Here is a 16722-nt window from a genome sequence, read left to right as displayed (position 1 = left end):
AATTACACAGCACTTAGAGTCTCCCTTTTATCTCCCCCTCCTCTAGAGGCCAAGCAAATTCAAAAGTTAAAGCACAGATTTTTATTAGGCAAACAGGAGTCTTGTCTGTACCTGTGTTTTACAGGAATGTTGAAGGCTGAATGCCTTCCCTCCATGTGTCCAGTTTGTTCTCTCTGGGCAATTTCTTTTGGAGAATTTAATTATGTTAAGTTATCATATGATCCTCTACTCGATCTAGAAAGGTTAGAGAGGAGAATTAGTCTTTAGGAAATCCTTTATGGAAATGGATTTGGTTATTGTATCAGCTTTTATATCCTGAAAGGTTAATATGTTCATCAGTTTGATTTTTTTTATACATGGCTATTTTGCCTCAGGGCTCAAGCTTAGAAAATTAACACCTTTATTATTTTGTGTGTCTGTGTGCTGATCTTTGCACCCCAAGATGACACAACACCTCCAGAGTCAGGAGGCTGGGCCTTCTTGCTGCTGAGGCAAAGTTCCAGACATATATGCTCCAGCTGGACCCTTTAGGATCAAAGCTTTGCCTTTTGAGTCATTCTGTGAAGACAGGTTGAAAAGGGCTTCCTCTGAGGAGGGAATTGAACTTACCACCTTGGTCTCGTTATTCCTTTGCTCAACGGCAGAGTCGTGTAGTGTGAGAAGCCTTAGCCCGGGGCTCAGTAAGAGTGAGCCATGGTGTCAACTCCGAGGCTCACTGATACATAAAGCGAGGACAAGTCAGCCAACTGCCATGAACACTGTACAGTGAGGGCTCACCTTCTCTTGCAGGGACACTGGGAAGGTCACATGAGTTCATAAAAGTGAAAGTGTGAAAGTGGAGGGGAGGAAGAAGGGGGCCGGAGAGCCAGACCGATGAGATAAAAGACCCTTTAACTTTGGGATTCCCTCTCTAGTGCTGGAGCAGAGCACATACTTATTCAACGCTCTAGAATTTTCTGAAGCACCCTTTCCATCCCCAGGCTCTGGCTGGCCCGTGAGAGGTGGTGATAAAAAGGAACACGCAGCATGGTGCATGGCCCCTGTGGGCTAGTTGTAAAGATAAGACTTGCACTGAGTGGGCACTAAATGCACATTGGTTGATGGAACAAATGTATGTCAAATAAAACACGAGAAGGCAGAATTTAGGTCCTGCCTTTCTTTCCAGGATCTCATAATCAAGCTAAAATATGTGCTGTGGGAGCGGGGGATGGGTATGGATCGTTGCTGCCTGGAGGACTTCAAAGGGATGAGAAGGAGGCGTGAGGTAGGATGGCTTCAGCAGCATGTCACAGGCCCCGAATCCCCAACACGGGATTAATCAGTTGAGCCCCTGCTCAGTCACAGAAGGAATTGAAAATCATATAAGGGTGTGCTTCAGTGAAGCAAATATAAGTTGTCACTGTTATGAATAGACAAACTTAAGCCACGGTGAAACCCTGGGAGGTTATCTCATTCCGGAGTTTGAATTTGGGGAAGCAGTTGGCAATTGCAATTTACGCAAGCCTTTCCTGGAGACTCAGCCCTGTAGCCCTGACCAAGGAAGGCTGGCCTTCGTCTGGTTCCACGACAAAATGCGTCTTCCACCTGTGTTACTGAGGGAGTCCTTTCACGCTCCCAGGACCTTTCAGGACCCAGCAATGTGTATAACCATGAGAAGGCTCTTATCAAATGGTCAGATGTCTCAGAGGGGTCAGCAAACACTCGGCCTCTGATTACTCTCAGAGCTGTTTTCCTAGCTTTAAGCCAGCCAGGTTAGGACCAGGTTAGACAGTGATATGATGAGAGCTGCTTAGCTGAACTCCCGTGTGTGGTTTTTAAAACGTGGCCGTGAGAAGGACTGACATTTAGCTAGTCTGCACCCATTTGGCTGAACTGAGCATTGTGGCTGGGATCCATCCCAACTGGTCAATGCTCTGCCACACTACTCTGTGCGTGTGTGTGCGTGCGCGTGTGTGTGTGTGTGTGTGTGTGTGTGTGTGTGTGATTCGTTGGTGTTGAGAACATGCTGGGCTTCGGGGATTTGAGAAGTTCCTGTATTCCCTGTCAGACATCTTTGTGGGGTGATGCTGTAGGCATTTCCTCTAAACAAGGAAGACACGTATGGACAGAAAAAATGGAAATCTCTATCCCTGGTCTCAGGCCTTGCAAGCACGGCCACAGAGCCCAGCTCTGAGGTCATTGGTTCAGAATTATCCAAGACCTCCCCTTCCCCACCACGGAGGAGCTGTCCCCAGAGGGACCAGGGCCGAGAGCTCAAGACTCCGTCGAATCTGAGTTCCAATCCTGATTCTGCCACTTTAGCTACGTGACCTTGAGATGGTTACTTTTCTTGAGTGTCTTCTCCTATAAGATGAATGTAATAAAGCCTACCTCACAGAGGGTTTGTGGAAATCAGAAGCCCTTAGAATACCGCTTGACTCATAGTGGACACTCAGTAAATGGTCGCTGTGACTGCTGACACTATTGTTATTGTTGTTTGCCTGAGGGGTAGGGGCAGAAACCTCAGCTTCGTCCACCAGTCTGAGAGTCTAGGAAGTCCTGAGGGCTGTTCTTTATCCCCATTCATCAGGCCTCTTTCTCTGACATCCAGTCGTGGGGGACACATCCCCTTGATCCAAGGAAAAGGCATACTCCATCTCTATCAGATCCAGCATCTGCATGTCACCCACACACCCATGGTGCCTGACCGGATAGCCCTGACCTGGCACTGGGGGGCTGGAGTCCACAATGCACTGACATCCGACATCTCTGATAAACTTGGAATTGACTCAGACCAGGATGCATGAACTTGCTGCTCCTGGAGGAGTCCCCGTGTCTGCCTGTTCTGCCCGCTGATTTTTCCCCTTGCTCTTTAAATGGAAGGCAGAATAGAACATGGTTATAAAATTGTATGTTATATTTTTTTAAAATAGAAGATGCTCCCAAGAAAGCCAGGATTTAGCGAAAACTTGAGAAAGAGATTTGCATGAGAGAATTTACCCAGAAGGTACTTCTGCAGAACCCAAACTGAGTGGTCTGTGCATTGGGCTTGTCTGCGACTTGGGTCTGTCTTCAGGCATGGCACCCAACCTACTCACTGGTGGTACTGCAGGGTGGCTGGGGAGAGGGAGCCGCAGCTCTCCCACAATATTCTCCAGCACCTCCTTCAAAAATACATACTCTGAGTTAGAGTAGTGGGTGTGCTGTGTGCGTGAGGTTTCAAGATGAATCCTCAGGTGCCCCTCCCAAAGCGACTACCACCCCAATTCCTCCTCCTTAGAGCTTCCAGACTACCACTGGAGTTCATCCCACATTCCTTCATCTCTTTCTCTAGTCAAGTAATGTTTGAGAAAATTTTCTGTCCCCAGGATTTATCCGTGCTCTGGGTTAGTAAAACTCTGACTTTTTCAAAAAGCACTGTTCAGTTCTCTCTTTGTAAAAGGGCTGAGAATGTGTCATACCCTAGGGAAGGGGCGCCGTCCAAAATGATGATGCATAGAAGGAAACAGTTTTCACCATGTAATGGTCTTAAGCTCAGTTACTTGGATTATTTGTTCATCCCTTAGAGATATCCACAAATGGGCCAGTTTCACTGTGTGGCTTGTAGCACTTACTCTCAGGATTGATATTCCCTCACTGATATGGGCAACTGCCTTCCAGGTGCGACCACCACACCTGACATCCTTGCTCTTTCATCAGCAGTCCCAGTGGATTGTCTGGAACCAGCCACTGAGCTTCTCTGGAAGCCCAGAACCTCCCCCCAGGCAGTCTGACCCGTCCCCAGAGGGACCTGGGCAAGTCCCAGCATGTGCGTCCCATCTCTCATACCTGCTGTGTCTCCCAGTCCCGGCCGGTTTGCGAGCAAGCCAGCATTTGTGCTGATCCTCCTCATAAATGATTCTGGATGTTCATTCCTGGACTTCTTTCCATCAAGATACTATGTGCCAAGGCAGGAACCATCCTGCCTGCTTTGTTTGCTCAACACAGGTATGCTTGGCTTTCTTCCTCAGAATGCAGACAGTTGTTTAGAGCCTCACTAGACAAAATATTTAATAAAAGTAACCTGCAGCTTAAAAGAACTGTTCGCTTTGCAGATTGATCAAAGCATTTGCATAGGCTGCCTTGGCACATGAGCCTGTGCCTCTCTCTGCTGGGGTCTGTTCGTGAGAGGGTGGCACCGGCAGGTTTTTCCAGGGCACGGGCCTCAGGCCTCCTTCTTTGAATTGTTGTAAAGGAGATGAATGTGTATATAAACCAGACCCTGCTCTTCAAAGTGACATCAGGATTTCAGAGTTTTCATATATGTTTCAGCCCCTTGAAATTCAGACTCAGCTGATCAAAATCTATGCTAGGAATCCCATAAGGTCTAAGGATGCGGTTGTTGAACATTTTTTATCTTCAAAAACTACTACTTCTCAGTGTATTCTATGCTGGCAGGGCATCCGAAAATGTCTGCAAATATATTTCAACCGTGAGATTCCGTGTGTGCCAATGTTCCTGGGACATTAGTGATGGCACCAGTGATTCAGTGAACTCACTCCTGTGTGATGTCAGACTTGGAAAGCTTTCAAGGAAATTAAATTACACATTTAAATAACATAATGTGAAAAAGACATCACCACAAATATCATCTTAGGCAGGATAGGCCAGCATTAAGTCCTCAGTGGCAGATAAAAGTTGTGAGACCATCACATAAATCCTCCATCATCGCAACTCTAAGGAAGTGAAAATACCTTCCTTTCCTCCTCTTTCTGCTGTTGTTCAGGCGTTCTTAATCACATAGCTGCTACATATGTTTGATCTCTCTGTTCTTAGTTTCCTTAACTATAAAATGGATAATATTACCTACCTCGAAGGGCTATCATACAGATCAAATGTCTAAGTATGGCTACAGTGCTTAGAACAGTGTCTGGCACACAGTAGGTCTGTTATTCTTATTACACATGCTAGAGCTCTGTGCTTCACTATTGGAGTTTTCTTTTAACTTTGTGGAGTTTGAAGCAACAATTGGCTGCAGGCTGGTTTTTACCTCAGAAGAAAACAAATATTGAGGCAAGAGGCTGGAAGATTTAACTTCCTATAGGAGGATGATCTGAGTTGACACCAGACCCCTCCACTCTCCCCACTCCAAATATAAACGTCAGATAAAATATCACTAGAAAAAAAGTTTATTTTTTTGCTTACTTTCTAAATATATGTTTGAACCCGAAGGTAAGGAGATTTCCTAGGTGCTCTAAATGAACAAAGAACTCTCAAAGGTACTCATTAGCGAGCAAGCCAATGCCATGGCACCCTGCAGTTTGAGGGGGCAGTATCAGATTCAGGGTTTGTAGCAAGGGCTTTAACACCTATGCAGGACAGCAAGTGTGGGCTGGGCCTGCACCATACCAGCAGGCCCCAACATAGGCCTAAACCTGGGGAACTAAACCTTGATCTGCTGGAGTTTGCTCCACACATTTGTGTCAAAGTCTGAATTTACACTACTTATATGGTGTTGAAATTCTGAACCTAGAAATTAACTTGAAGATAAGTCTCAAATCAGTAAAACCACTAGGGATCCTAGAAGAAATACATGTAAATCCATTTCAAATAAATACCTTCACACCAGAATATATGGGATGCCCATGAGAAAGAGAAAAGTAAAGCCTAAAATATAAAATTGCAGATTATAAGAAAGTTATTTGCCAGGAGGAAGAGTTAACAGACTCAGCACGCAGGAGGGTTAAGTCCTCCAGAATCTTCAGGTAATAAAGCAACATAAAAGTGACCATTAAAAATTCATGTTTGAAATGATTAACATAGTTAAAAGAGAGGGGAGAATTGTAAAGAAAGAATTATAGAGAAAAAAACACAGGTAAATTTGAAGAAGTAGAATTTCTAGAAATTAAAGTTATTACAATAGATAACTCAATGGATGGGTTAAAAAGCCTATTAGACATAGCTGAAAAGAGAATTGTTGAACTAGAAGATAGCTCTGGGGAAATTATCCTGAAAACAATGCAGAGCAACACAAAGATGGAAAATATAAAACAGATATTGAGAGAAAAATATTAAGATATCGTTGAGCTATTGTTAAAAGATATTAAGATTTTTGAAGAAAGAATAGGGAGGTCAATAAGGAAAATATAGAGGAAATGGCAGACAGGGAACGTTGGAGGTAATATTCGCTAAGAATTTCTCAGAATTAAAGGGAGATCTAAATTCTCAGGCTGAAGAAGCACGCCAAGTCCCGAACGGAATAAATACAAATTATTTCACAGTGAACTGCAGAATACCAAAGATAAAAAGCAATCAAAATGACAAAAAAAAAAAAGATTAACTGCAAAAGAACAATTACTGATTGCAAAACTTTCATCTGCAAAAGTGGAGTCCAGAAGGCAATCAAATAATTTTGTCAAAATATGAGGGAAAATAGCTTAGAATTCTTTTCAAGAGTGAGGGCAAAGATACTTCCTGACAGACATTCAAGAAGTTACCATTCACAGACCATCTCTGAAAGAGCTACTAAAGAATATACTTTAGGCAGTGCCCTCAGCAGCCCCTCCAATATGTCTCTTGCTTCAACAGTGTTTGGACAGAATAGACCCAAGGAAACCCCTTCTTCCAGCTTCTGACCACCTTCCAACATCATTTTTAGTTGCAACCTTCAGAACCTTCTCAACCATCCTTGGCCTCGGAGACCAGCCAACACCATTTTTTTGAGCTTAACTCATTGCTGAACAACCATGAGCTCTCAAATCTGTCAGAATTATTCCACCAAGATAGAGGCCACAGACGACCACTTGGTCAACCTGCATCTGCGGGCCTCCTACATCTACCTCTCTCTGGGCTTCTATTTCAACTGTGACAATGTGACTCTGGAAGGCATGGGCCACTTCTCCCACAAGTTGGCCAAGGAGAAACACGAGGGTGCTGAGCATCACTTAAAGATGCAAAACCAGCATGGCAGCGGTACCCTCTTCCAGGCCCTACAGAAACCTTCTCAAGATGAGTGAGGTAAAACTTGGGATGCTATGGAAGCTGCCATGGTCATGGAGAAGAACCTGAACCAGGCCCTTTTGGATCTGCATGCCCTGGATTCTACTGATGCAGACGCCTAACTCTCTGAATTTCTGTAGAGCCACTCCCTAGATGAGAAGGTTAAACTCATCAAGAAGATGGACAACCACCTGACTAACCTCCACAGACCAGCCAGCTGGCCCTAGGCTGGGACGGGCGAGTATCTCTTCAAGATGCTCACCCTCAAGCATGACTAGGAGCTTTTGGAGCCCAGAGGCTTTTGAGGGGCCCCTCTGCATCCCTGTGGTGTTGGCCTTGTGCCTGAGCCTCTCCCTTCAATCACCAGGCAGCCTTCTAACCACTCTGGAGCCCTCTCTCATGCTTTGGACCAAATTGAAACAATAAAGCTTTTTGCAGTAAAAAGAAAAAAGGAAAAAAAAGAATATATATTTTAGTAGAAAGCAAATTGAACCCGGAAGATAATAATGGAATACAAAAATTACTAGTGAGAAAAGCTAATAGACAAACACATGGGTGGATATAAGTAAGCATTGACTATAGAAAAATAGCAATAATAGGATGACTAGTTTTAGAGTATTTAAATATGAGATGTTAGGTAATAATGATGACCAGTTGTAAAGCATTTTATGATTTTGTATTGTTTGAGAAGATAACAGGCCCTAATAATATATAAACTTTAGGTTTTAAGTCAAAATGGATATTAAAAATTTAAGGGCAACCTATAAAAGAATAGATACAGAGTATAACTTCTAACACAGAAGAATAGAAAGGGAGGAGTTGGATAAATAGCACTAAACCCATTCAATAGAAAGCAAGAAAATAGAAAAAAAATCAAGCAAAGTAAAAGTATAATATAAAGTAATAAAAACAATAATACATAAATAAGAATAAAATAAGACGGCAAAAATGTATGATGTATCAGTAATAATTACTTTGGGGTTGGACTCATCTGTTAGTCACCAGCAATTCTCAGAGTGAAATGTTAAACTCTAGAGTTGTGCTATTTATAAAAGTCAGGTCCAAATACAATGACACAAAATTTAAAATGAAATTCAAAGAAAAATGTATACTAACACATACTAAAAGAAAAAAATGCTTTGCAGTAGCATTAAAATCAAGTATGCATTAAGATACAGACACATTATTGGATTTATTGTACACTGAAGACTGAAACAATTCACTGGGAAGACATAACTGACATAACAATTATGAACCTATATGCACTCAATATATGTACTAAATATACATAAAGCAAAGCCTAGAGATTTACAGGAGAAAATTGTCAAATTCACCATCATATTGGGATATTTTAAAATACGTTTCACAAAATCAAGCAAGCAAAATCATTAAAAATTAGACATTTGAACATTATAATTAATAAGCTTAATCCAGTCACTGTATGTAACACTGTGCACCTAGTATACACCTTTTACACATACAATTACTAAAATTAACCATATTCTAGGCCACAAAAACTCCAACAAATACTAAGTAATTGATAGACTATATAGTCTTTTACCAATGTGCAATAAAATTATAAATCTATAACAAAAAGCCCACTGCAAATTCATACATTTAGAAACTTAAAAATATACTTCTAAATTCAAAGGTCAAAGGAGAGGTCATAATGAAAATTACTGAACATTTAAAACTGAACGATAATGGATTCATTATATGTCAAAGTACATAGGATGCTGCTAATGCGATACTTGGAGGGAAAATCATAGCCTTCAATGACTATGATGTTAGAAAACTGGAAAAGTTGAAAATCAAAGGGCCAAGAGTCAACTCAAGACTTTGAAAATAATAAAGAGCAAAAATTAATAGAAAATAAACAATAGTGATGATCAACAATACCAAAATCTAGCCTCCTAATGAAAACAATAAAATTCATCAAACTCTGGCAAGACTGATATAATAATGCTTATGTGCCAAAGATTTCCATGTGCCTTATTTTTAATTCATTCGAAGGTCAAAACAGCCTAAGAGGTAGATACGTTTATCATTCTGCCACACAGCTTACCGGTGCTCTGTGATACCTGAGCAAAACACTTTCATTGTAGTCTTTCCTTCATTTTTTTATGACACCATGTAGATTTTTTTTTTTTTTAAAGCAAAGCAAAACAAAATAAGACCAAACAAAAACATGAATGAGGCAAAAAGGATGAGAGGTGACGTGCATAAAGGATGGGGTGGGGAGTCTTTTGAGAAAATACACATAAACCAGGGCAGGTAAATAAAGCTTAAAAAGGGAAACAAATTTGACAAAGAAGAGGATGACTTGTAATGAGATGTTGGTTCCTGGCAGTCAAAGTTAGCATGGAAATGGGCATTTCCTGGCAAAAGGGATGAGCTGTAGGAGATGATGTCACTGTTTGCAGCAATCAGGCTAGAGACTTGCTTCCAGAGCATAGGTGACCTGGCTTATGTGCATGAGCATCTGTTCAAATGTCAGTGATAAGTGGCTCTTTGCCCTTTGTCAACCCCCAGAGGGGACTCAGAGCCATCCTGGCAGAGAGACAGGGAGCCCCCTTGGACAACACAGAGCTGAGGAGATAGATAGGGGTCATTTGGGGGGGTGCGACACAGTGTGCTGTGTGTGCTCTGCAAGGGAAGGTTTCTCTCCAGGACCCACACTGGTACCTGAGCTTGTGCATGTCTTCTGAGTCTCAGCCCAAGGTTCTCCTGAGGGCATGGTTGACATCTGAGGCAATAAAGCCTTCTGGATAGAAACTCAGAGACACCGAGTGTTCCTCACTTGGAAATCGGAGGCCCCCGCTTCATGCCACCCGACGTAGTCACAGTGAAAGTCCCTGGCATGAACAGCATGTGCACACAACGATTACATCGTCAGCTTGGTTAGGTTCCCCTTCTCTCTGCATCACACCTGGCCCGTCCCAACACTCAGTGCGATGAGAGTTTCTGAACAGGAAGCAGGTTTTCACAGACTACTAGGCTGGGTAGAGGTTCCCTAGCAGTGAGCTGAAGGTGAGTTCTCCTGAGGGCCTGCCCCTTCATTTCAGAAGTCCAGAGCTTGGTGTTTCTCTTAAGTATCCTGGATGTTGCTGGCCTGATCGGTAGCAACCCGTGTCAGGATGGGAGTCTTAGGAAGGAGGGATCCAGCTTCCAGTGGCACCGGCTGTGCTTATTAAACACCGTTGCATGGCCGCTCCCAGCGCCCCAGCCCTCCGCTCACTGAGGGCTTGTGGGATGGCCGTTTGGACAGGTCCTACAGCAGGAGCTTCAGGGGCCCAGGTTCTGAATCTCTCGTCGGCAGTCTCCAGAAAAAGATCAAATGCCAGAGGAGCAGGGTTAGGGGTCCAAAAGCAGTTGGCGGGGGCAGGGGTGTGAGGGGCCCCATTGGGAGGTGAGGAGCATCCTGGGGTCTATGAGATTACGGTGAAGGTGGATCCTCTGAAGCATGCCAAGTTCATTCACAGCCTAGCACCCACCCCCACACTCCTAAGGAAGTTCTTGCTTCAGTATTTTCATTTTCCCCAAGAATGAAAATTGACAATGGTTTGGGAGTTTTCTTCCCAATCTACATTTTTAATAGCATTTCTCACTCAGAGATAAACATGTGATCTCCACCCTGTACATGGATGGAGATGCCCCATTATCAATCTGTATAGGTTTCTTACCAAAAAGACAGCCTCCCGCAATGATCGTTTCATTTCTCCTGACATTTTTAAAAAAATAGTAACACATAATAATTCTAGCAACAAAATCAAAATTAGAAAATCCAGTTAAGAAATACATATATGTATATATACTTCCAGTCCTGTAAAACACAGTTATGTGGGACGAGGTCTGATTCTAGTTCCTCAACTATCTTTGGAGCATGACCCCTTCCATCTTGGAACATCAGATTTCCCATCTATAAAGTGATAGTGCTGGACTGGACCATCGTTTTTGGACCTCATGCTCCACACTAGGTCCTAACGATGGAGAGTCCGAGGCCCACAGCAGCAGGGTCGGAGGCAGACCAGGTCTCCCAGGATGTTCCTGAAATCAGAACCAGTCCGAGGTGCTAGCCCTTTGCTGAGGCTCTATGGAAGTCTCAGCCGAGAGATGGTGAGTGGGGGCTCTGCCACACATTGCAGCAGCCACAGAGCGGGAAGCAGCCTCTTCCCATGGCTGACTCACCTTTCCTGAGTGAGAACTTGCCATCAACCAGGCACTGAGCTAAAATCTTTTTATCACCAGGTCAGGACACTCTCACCATGACCCAATAAGTTAGAAATTTTATATTTAATAGAGAAGACCTGAGGTTTAGAGGCAGTCGCTTATCCGAGGTCACAGAGGTAGACTGTTAGCAGAACAATTCACCAAAACAGGACCCTATTGTCATGTATCCAGGGCCCCCCATGAGTGATGCTTAACCTCAGAGTGGCTCATCCTCCATCATCTGCAAGGAAAGATGGTGACAGCTCAGATTGCAGGAGGAAGAGAATACCAAACAGGCAGCAGCATAAGTCGTAGGCATCTGCCCTTTACTATGTGTGATCATCCTGAGCTTGGTGACCCTGGAAGTGGCATGTGCTAAGCACAGATGTAAAGGCATGACTTGGGCAGTAAGACCAAGAATTCTGTGTCAGGCTCCTCACCCCCCACCCCGTCTTCCATGCCCACATGGTCAATGTCCACAGCGGGGGTCCTCTTGAGCTTACAGGGTGCTTTAAAAAGGACTCAAGACTGTTCCTGGTATCCGCCTGCTCTGAACAGTCTCTGCCAGTTCTTCTTTGTGGTTCACTGGTGCATTGGATTCCAGGGCCAGACCCATGTCCCCTAGACACTGTCAGAGCAGTCTAGATGGGTAGAAATCCTGACAAACTACAGTGCTCTTCTCTGGAGGCCAGAGTCAGGGGCCTCCTGCAGATGTGAAGCCCCAGATTCTCCTCCTGCTGGCTACATAACTTCCAGCGAGTTATCATGCCTGAGCCTCCGTCTCCTCACCGGTCAGATGTGGATGATGTTACTTTGCGTGATTTTGTGGAGCTTCAGTATGGATGTGGTACTGAAGACAGGGTAGTCCGAAGCTCCTTCCCCTCTCCAGCCCCCTTGGCAGCTCCAGCTCTAAGGCTCCCCGGCCCTTGTAAGGCTGTCGCTCTCCTGCTCCTGGCTGTGGCCTGAGCCATCTCACTGTAGACCAGGAGCTGGGGCCGGAGGCTCTTCTCATAGCACACCCATCAGCCGTGAGGGGTCACCCAGGTTGCCTCTGCCTTCTTAGTGCAAGCCAGTGATAGCACCTTGTGTCGAGTGATAGATTTTTCATAGGGAACTCATTTTTCTTCGCCTTATCTCCTCAAAAGCATTTTCAGACGTGGTCGATGATTGAGCTAGTTTTAAAGAAACCGAAGGCCAGAGCAGAGGCGAGAATGCTTGCTGAGAACGATGTCCGTTTCTACCACTGCTTACAGAAATCAGCCTCTCTCTCCCTCTCCTTCTCTTAGCCTCTCCTTCAGTCTCTCAGTCTCTCTCTGTCTCTGCGTATCTCTCTCAAGTTCTGTCTTCCTTGCCCCTTCTTGGTCTCTTCTTTTCTCCCCGATTACCCCCTCCTCGCTCTCCTCCCTTTAGGTCTTTCTCATGCTCTCATAGTCTCTCACTCGCTGCTGTCTTGGTCAGTCTCTCTTCAATCTCTTGCTCTCAGCCTCTCTCTCGTGATCTCTCTCCTACCGTTCTACCCCTCAGCCCCGCCCTCTCTCACTGTCTCTGTCCTTCTATCTCAGTCCCCTACCCCACCCTTCACTCACTCTCTCTCTCACCCACGAGCCCGTGTTTTGTTTTATTTTATTTATTTTTAATGCCTACAGCACCTGGTATTCCTAGGTAGTCTCCCATCCAAGTACTAACCAGGCCCAACCTTGTTTAGCTTCCAAGATCAGATGAGATTGGGCACATTCATGGTGGCATGGCCTTAGGAGCCCATGTTTTATTGATGGCTATGTGAAGGTTACGTGTTCCTGAGTGTGAGCTAATCCTGCTGTGACTGCAGATACTTCCATTGGCAAGTACTTCCTGTCCACCTTGGGAATATGTGCATTTGCCAACAGGAAGACAGTCAACGTATTCCAGAACTGGGAAAGAGAGTGATTTGCCACTTGAAGGAGATTTTGTCTCTTGCACTCCCTCAGAGAACCAGGGTTCAGGACCAGCGTGTGCCCATGTACAGCGGACCTCAGCCATTCAGCATGCCTCACCCACAGCTCTTGATAGCCCGGAGCTGGCCAAGTTTTCCAAGGCCCGAGTGTTTGCTGAGACTCCAAGCTTGTCAGCAAGCCTGCATCAGAGTGTGCGTCCTGCCCAGCCAACCCACTCAAGACAACAGCTTGTTTGCTGCTGCCTTGACTGCTCCCATTTGCACATTTACTTGGAATTTGCTGATTATAAGCCATTTACCTCTTCTTAAGTGGGTTTAAAGGACCTCGCAGAGCAGCCAGTCCTGGCCATTTCTAGTTTGAGTTTTGCAAAACTGAAATTAAATTAGAGTTTTCTTTCAATGTTCCCAAATTCAGCCATTGCTCCCATAGGCTGGCCGTCCTCCCAATCAGCCAGAAGTGGCAAGGTTTGCCTGCATGGGAAGCAGCGCCATTAACTGCCCATGAAGGGCTCCCTCCCGCTTCCCGCTCCCTCTCCGAGTCTCCAGGCAGATATTTCTTTAGAGAGCCAGCTGTGAATGTGAGCTCTGCCTTCTTCTTTGTTCTGAAGCAGACACCAAAAGAAAGTGTCCTGCATGGGGGCTACAGCAGGGTCCTCTCTGCAGCCGTTAAGAGAAGCTCTCGATGCTCGAGAATGTCTCATAAATGTTTTGTTTTGTTTTTCTGGGCAGAGCAGTGGCACTACCCGAGGCAGTAACATTTCATTTTTACACCAAAATTCACAGCTACTATCAAGGGGAATATAAATGTATTAAAATCCTTGACAAAGAGATAAAAACAAGAGAAGAGCTGGGAAAGTTCTTTAGGTGAAGTTGCCCCTCACGTCATATCTGGGTTGAAATTTAGCCAGAATTGCATAGCATGTTTCCTGAAGCAGTAAGAATTGTTACTTAATGAGTAAATACAAGGTGTTTACATTTAGACAGCTCTAAGCCGTCTCACATTCATGATCTTGATTTATCCTTATGACTGTGCAAAGTAACGAGGGACATGTCTTCATTTTACTGAATGGGACAGTGAGGGCCTCATACCAACATCAGTTACAGAAGTGGGGATAGCTTTGAAGTGTCCTCAATGCTGGCACCAGGCTTTTGTCACTTAAGAGACAGTAGATGATGTTGCTGAGCAGTGTGTAGAAAGTGCCACTGCCAAGTACAGATCAAGCAGTGGAGGCCTATGAAGTAGAGGCCGTCAGGCAAAAGCAGGATGAGAATTCTCAGATAAGCCGCTTTAAGCCTTATATGAAAGCAGTTTTTCTTTGACACATGATGGTTCTCATAAATGTAGGAGAATATAGTTCTCCTCACATGTAAGCCAGTGAGCATATTCTGCTCTTACTTTCTTGATTAGTCAAGAAAACAGGGATTTTAATTCTATTTCTTAAAAAAAAAAAAGTCCTATTTGTGTAAGTGGCCTTTTTTCCAATGTCGTCTTCAAAGTTTCATGTCAGAAGACCTTTGAGTGAAATCTCTTTCGCAAAAAGCTTTCTTCTTTCTGCATTTCAATTTTCTGCAAAAAGGGGGCTCAGAAAAAAGCGATAGTACTATTGCCACTGCTGTCTTTCATTTGCTTCAAGGGAGATGAAGAAATTGCCCAATTTGTTGTGCAGCAGAGTAGATGCCATACCCAGGGGACAAAGAACCTTTGTGTACCTGCTACTTGGGCAGAGGTACAGCTGGGGGAAGGTGGACAAGGGGCAGGGATGGCAGAGCCCAGTTTGGGGGCACCAAAAGGCAGCCAAGTATCTGGAACCAGGGCATGGAGAGTGATGAATGCTGGAAATTTTGAGTAGGGGTAGGGGAGAGAAAGATCCAGAGGAATAAAATGGAAGTAGACACTCTTGCTAGGAGACCTGGCAGGCCACAGGAAGCAGTAGAAACTTTGCAGCCAGCCCCTCCAGTACAGAGGGCTTGGGACACTCTCCTATATGAGGGGCTAAGGAGGCATCCTGTAGGCTGTGCGGCAGGATTGACAGCAGGAGAGGATTTCGTCTTCTGCTGAGCCGACTCTGACCCTGCCTACTCTCCCGCCTGCCCTGGAGGCCTCCCACCACCCTGCCCCACAGTACCTTGCTGAACCACAAAAACTGATCATGAGAAGCTCTGTGAAACGGTGACCCCAAACGGAAAAGCATGGCTGGTGAACTAGCCCTGGCCTCCAGACTAAATAATAAAGCCAGTCTAAGGCCGAGGTCAGGAGTAGTCTGTGGTCCATGATGATGATGGCTAGCCCTGACTTCGCTGGCTTAGAAGGTCTGGCTTTAGAGAGTCCAGTCATAGTCCCAGCCAGCGTATCCTAGCCCTTTTGCTGGGCTGGGCTCTGGGCATGGGCTCACTACAGTGTGCGTACGCGTAAAGATGTGGTATGTGAGCAAAGGCCTGCCTCCAGCCACACGCCCTTTGCTGGGTGCTTGGCTTTCTCTCTGAAGATGGCTTTAGTCCATGAGAGCTCATAGGTCTCTGTCCAGCACTCCTATGCGACCCTTGTGGATTATCAGCAAGGGGCCAGAGGGCCATTGTTCCCCGGGGACACAGAGCCCCCTGTGGGCATCCTCTGAGCCTCCCTTCTTTTATCAAATTGCAGCTGACTGTTGCACTGGCTGAGGGCTTCCCAAGCCTTTGCCCTTCCAGGGGAGTGTTAGGACTCCCAGCCTCACACATACCATCTTCTCCTCACCTCCCACCCTGCTCGGTGTGTGCTGTGGTGGGAAGGTCCCCTTGTACCTGCTCACTCTCATGATAGCTGGGGCCCCTAGATCTGTGTTCACTCTTGGACCAAGGGCAGCTGCAAGGGTAACCCGCTTGCCTGGCAGGAGGTGATGTGCGCCATTGGGCAGGGTGAGAGGTCAGCCTCTGTTGGGCCCTGCAGCATTCTCTGGAAGCGAGCCATTTCTGAGGGCCTATGACAAACGGGGCTGAGACCAGACTGACCTTTTGGCAGCCCCCACTCTTTGCTGATGATGTCTCACGGGAGCCTGGCCGTTTTCAACAGACTCTCTTGTCCTGAGTTGCACACAGTCAGTGTTGCCCTGTGGTGCTGACTTCAGAGAATGCCAGCCAGGAACCTGGATCTGAGTTTGTGTCTCTTGGCATTGCAGTCTGGCTTCCTTCTTCTGTTTCAAACAAACAACTTGCGTGGCATTTTCTTTCCTTTTGCCTCAATTAGCATCAGCTTTTGGCGAAACTGGGGCTGCATCCACAGGCAGACTGCCTGACTGTGGTCTCGCTCATCTTTCTCAGATGTTTTCTGTTTCCACCTGGTGTCAGCTGCCATTCCTCTCTTCATCCCTCCCTCCTCCTCAAGACAAGTCAGCCTCAGGAGCCAGGACACAGTGCCCTCTGCCTGTTCTCCTGGCAGGTCGCTATAGGAGTGCCCTCCTAGATGCTGCGGACAGGACTCAGATGTTTACAGCATTATCCCTGCGCTAGGCTGCTGTCTGGGTAGCCAAACTTTCCATCTTGATGGTGGGTCCATTCTGGGTCACTCCCTACAGTAAGGGACTGTGTCTGACTCGTCACCCTTGTGAACCCAGACATTGCCACAGAGCCTGGCCCATAGTGGCACT

At 45.5% G+C, this 16722-nt stretch overlaps 1 protein-coding gene and 2 pseudogenes across 1 annotated transcript in view; 2 read left to right on the top strand and 1 right to left on the bottom strand.

The window, feature by feature from the left end:
* Positions 1 to 16722, top strand: part of FSTL4 (follistatin like 4) — a 362076-nt gene that overhangs the window by 76956 nt on the left and 268398 nt on the right. The window lies entirely within an intron of this gene.
* LOC105293564 lies at positions 6705 to 7286 on the top strand (annotated as a pseudogene).
* LOC111741194 lies at positions 12804 to 12922 on the bottom strand (annotated as a pseudogene).

This window comes from Pteropus vampyrus, unplaced genomic scaffold (assembly GCF_000151845.1).
Source record: "Pteropus vampyrus isolate Shadow unplaced genomic scaffold, Pvam_2.0 Scaffold74, whole genome shotgun sequence".
Classification (NCBI taxonomy): Eukaryota; Metazoa; Chordata; class Mammalia; order Chiroptera; family Pteropodidae; genus Pteropus; species Pteropus vampyrus.
Note: the sequence above shows the minus strand (reverse complement) of the source record. Positions and strands in the feature narration are given on the sequence as shown.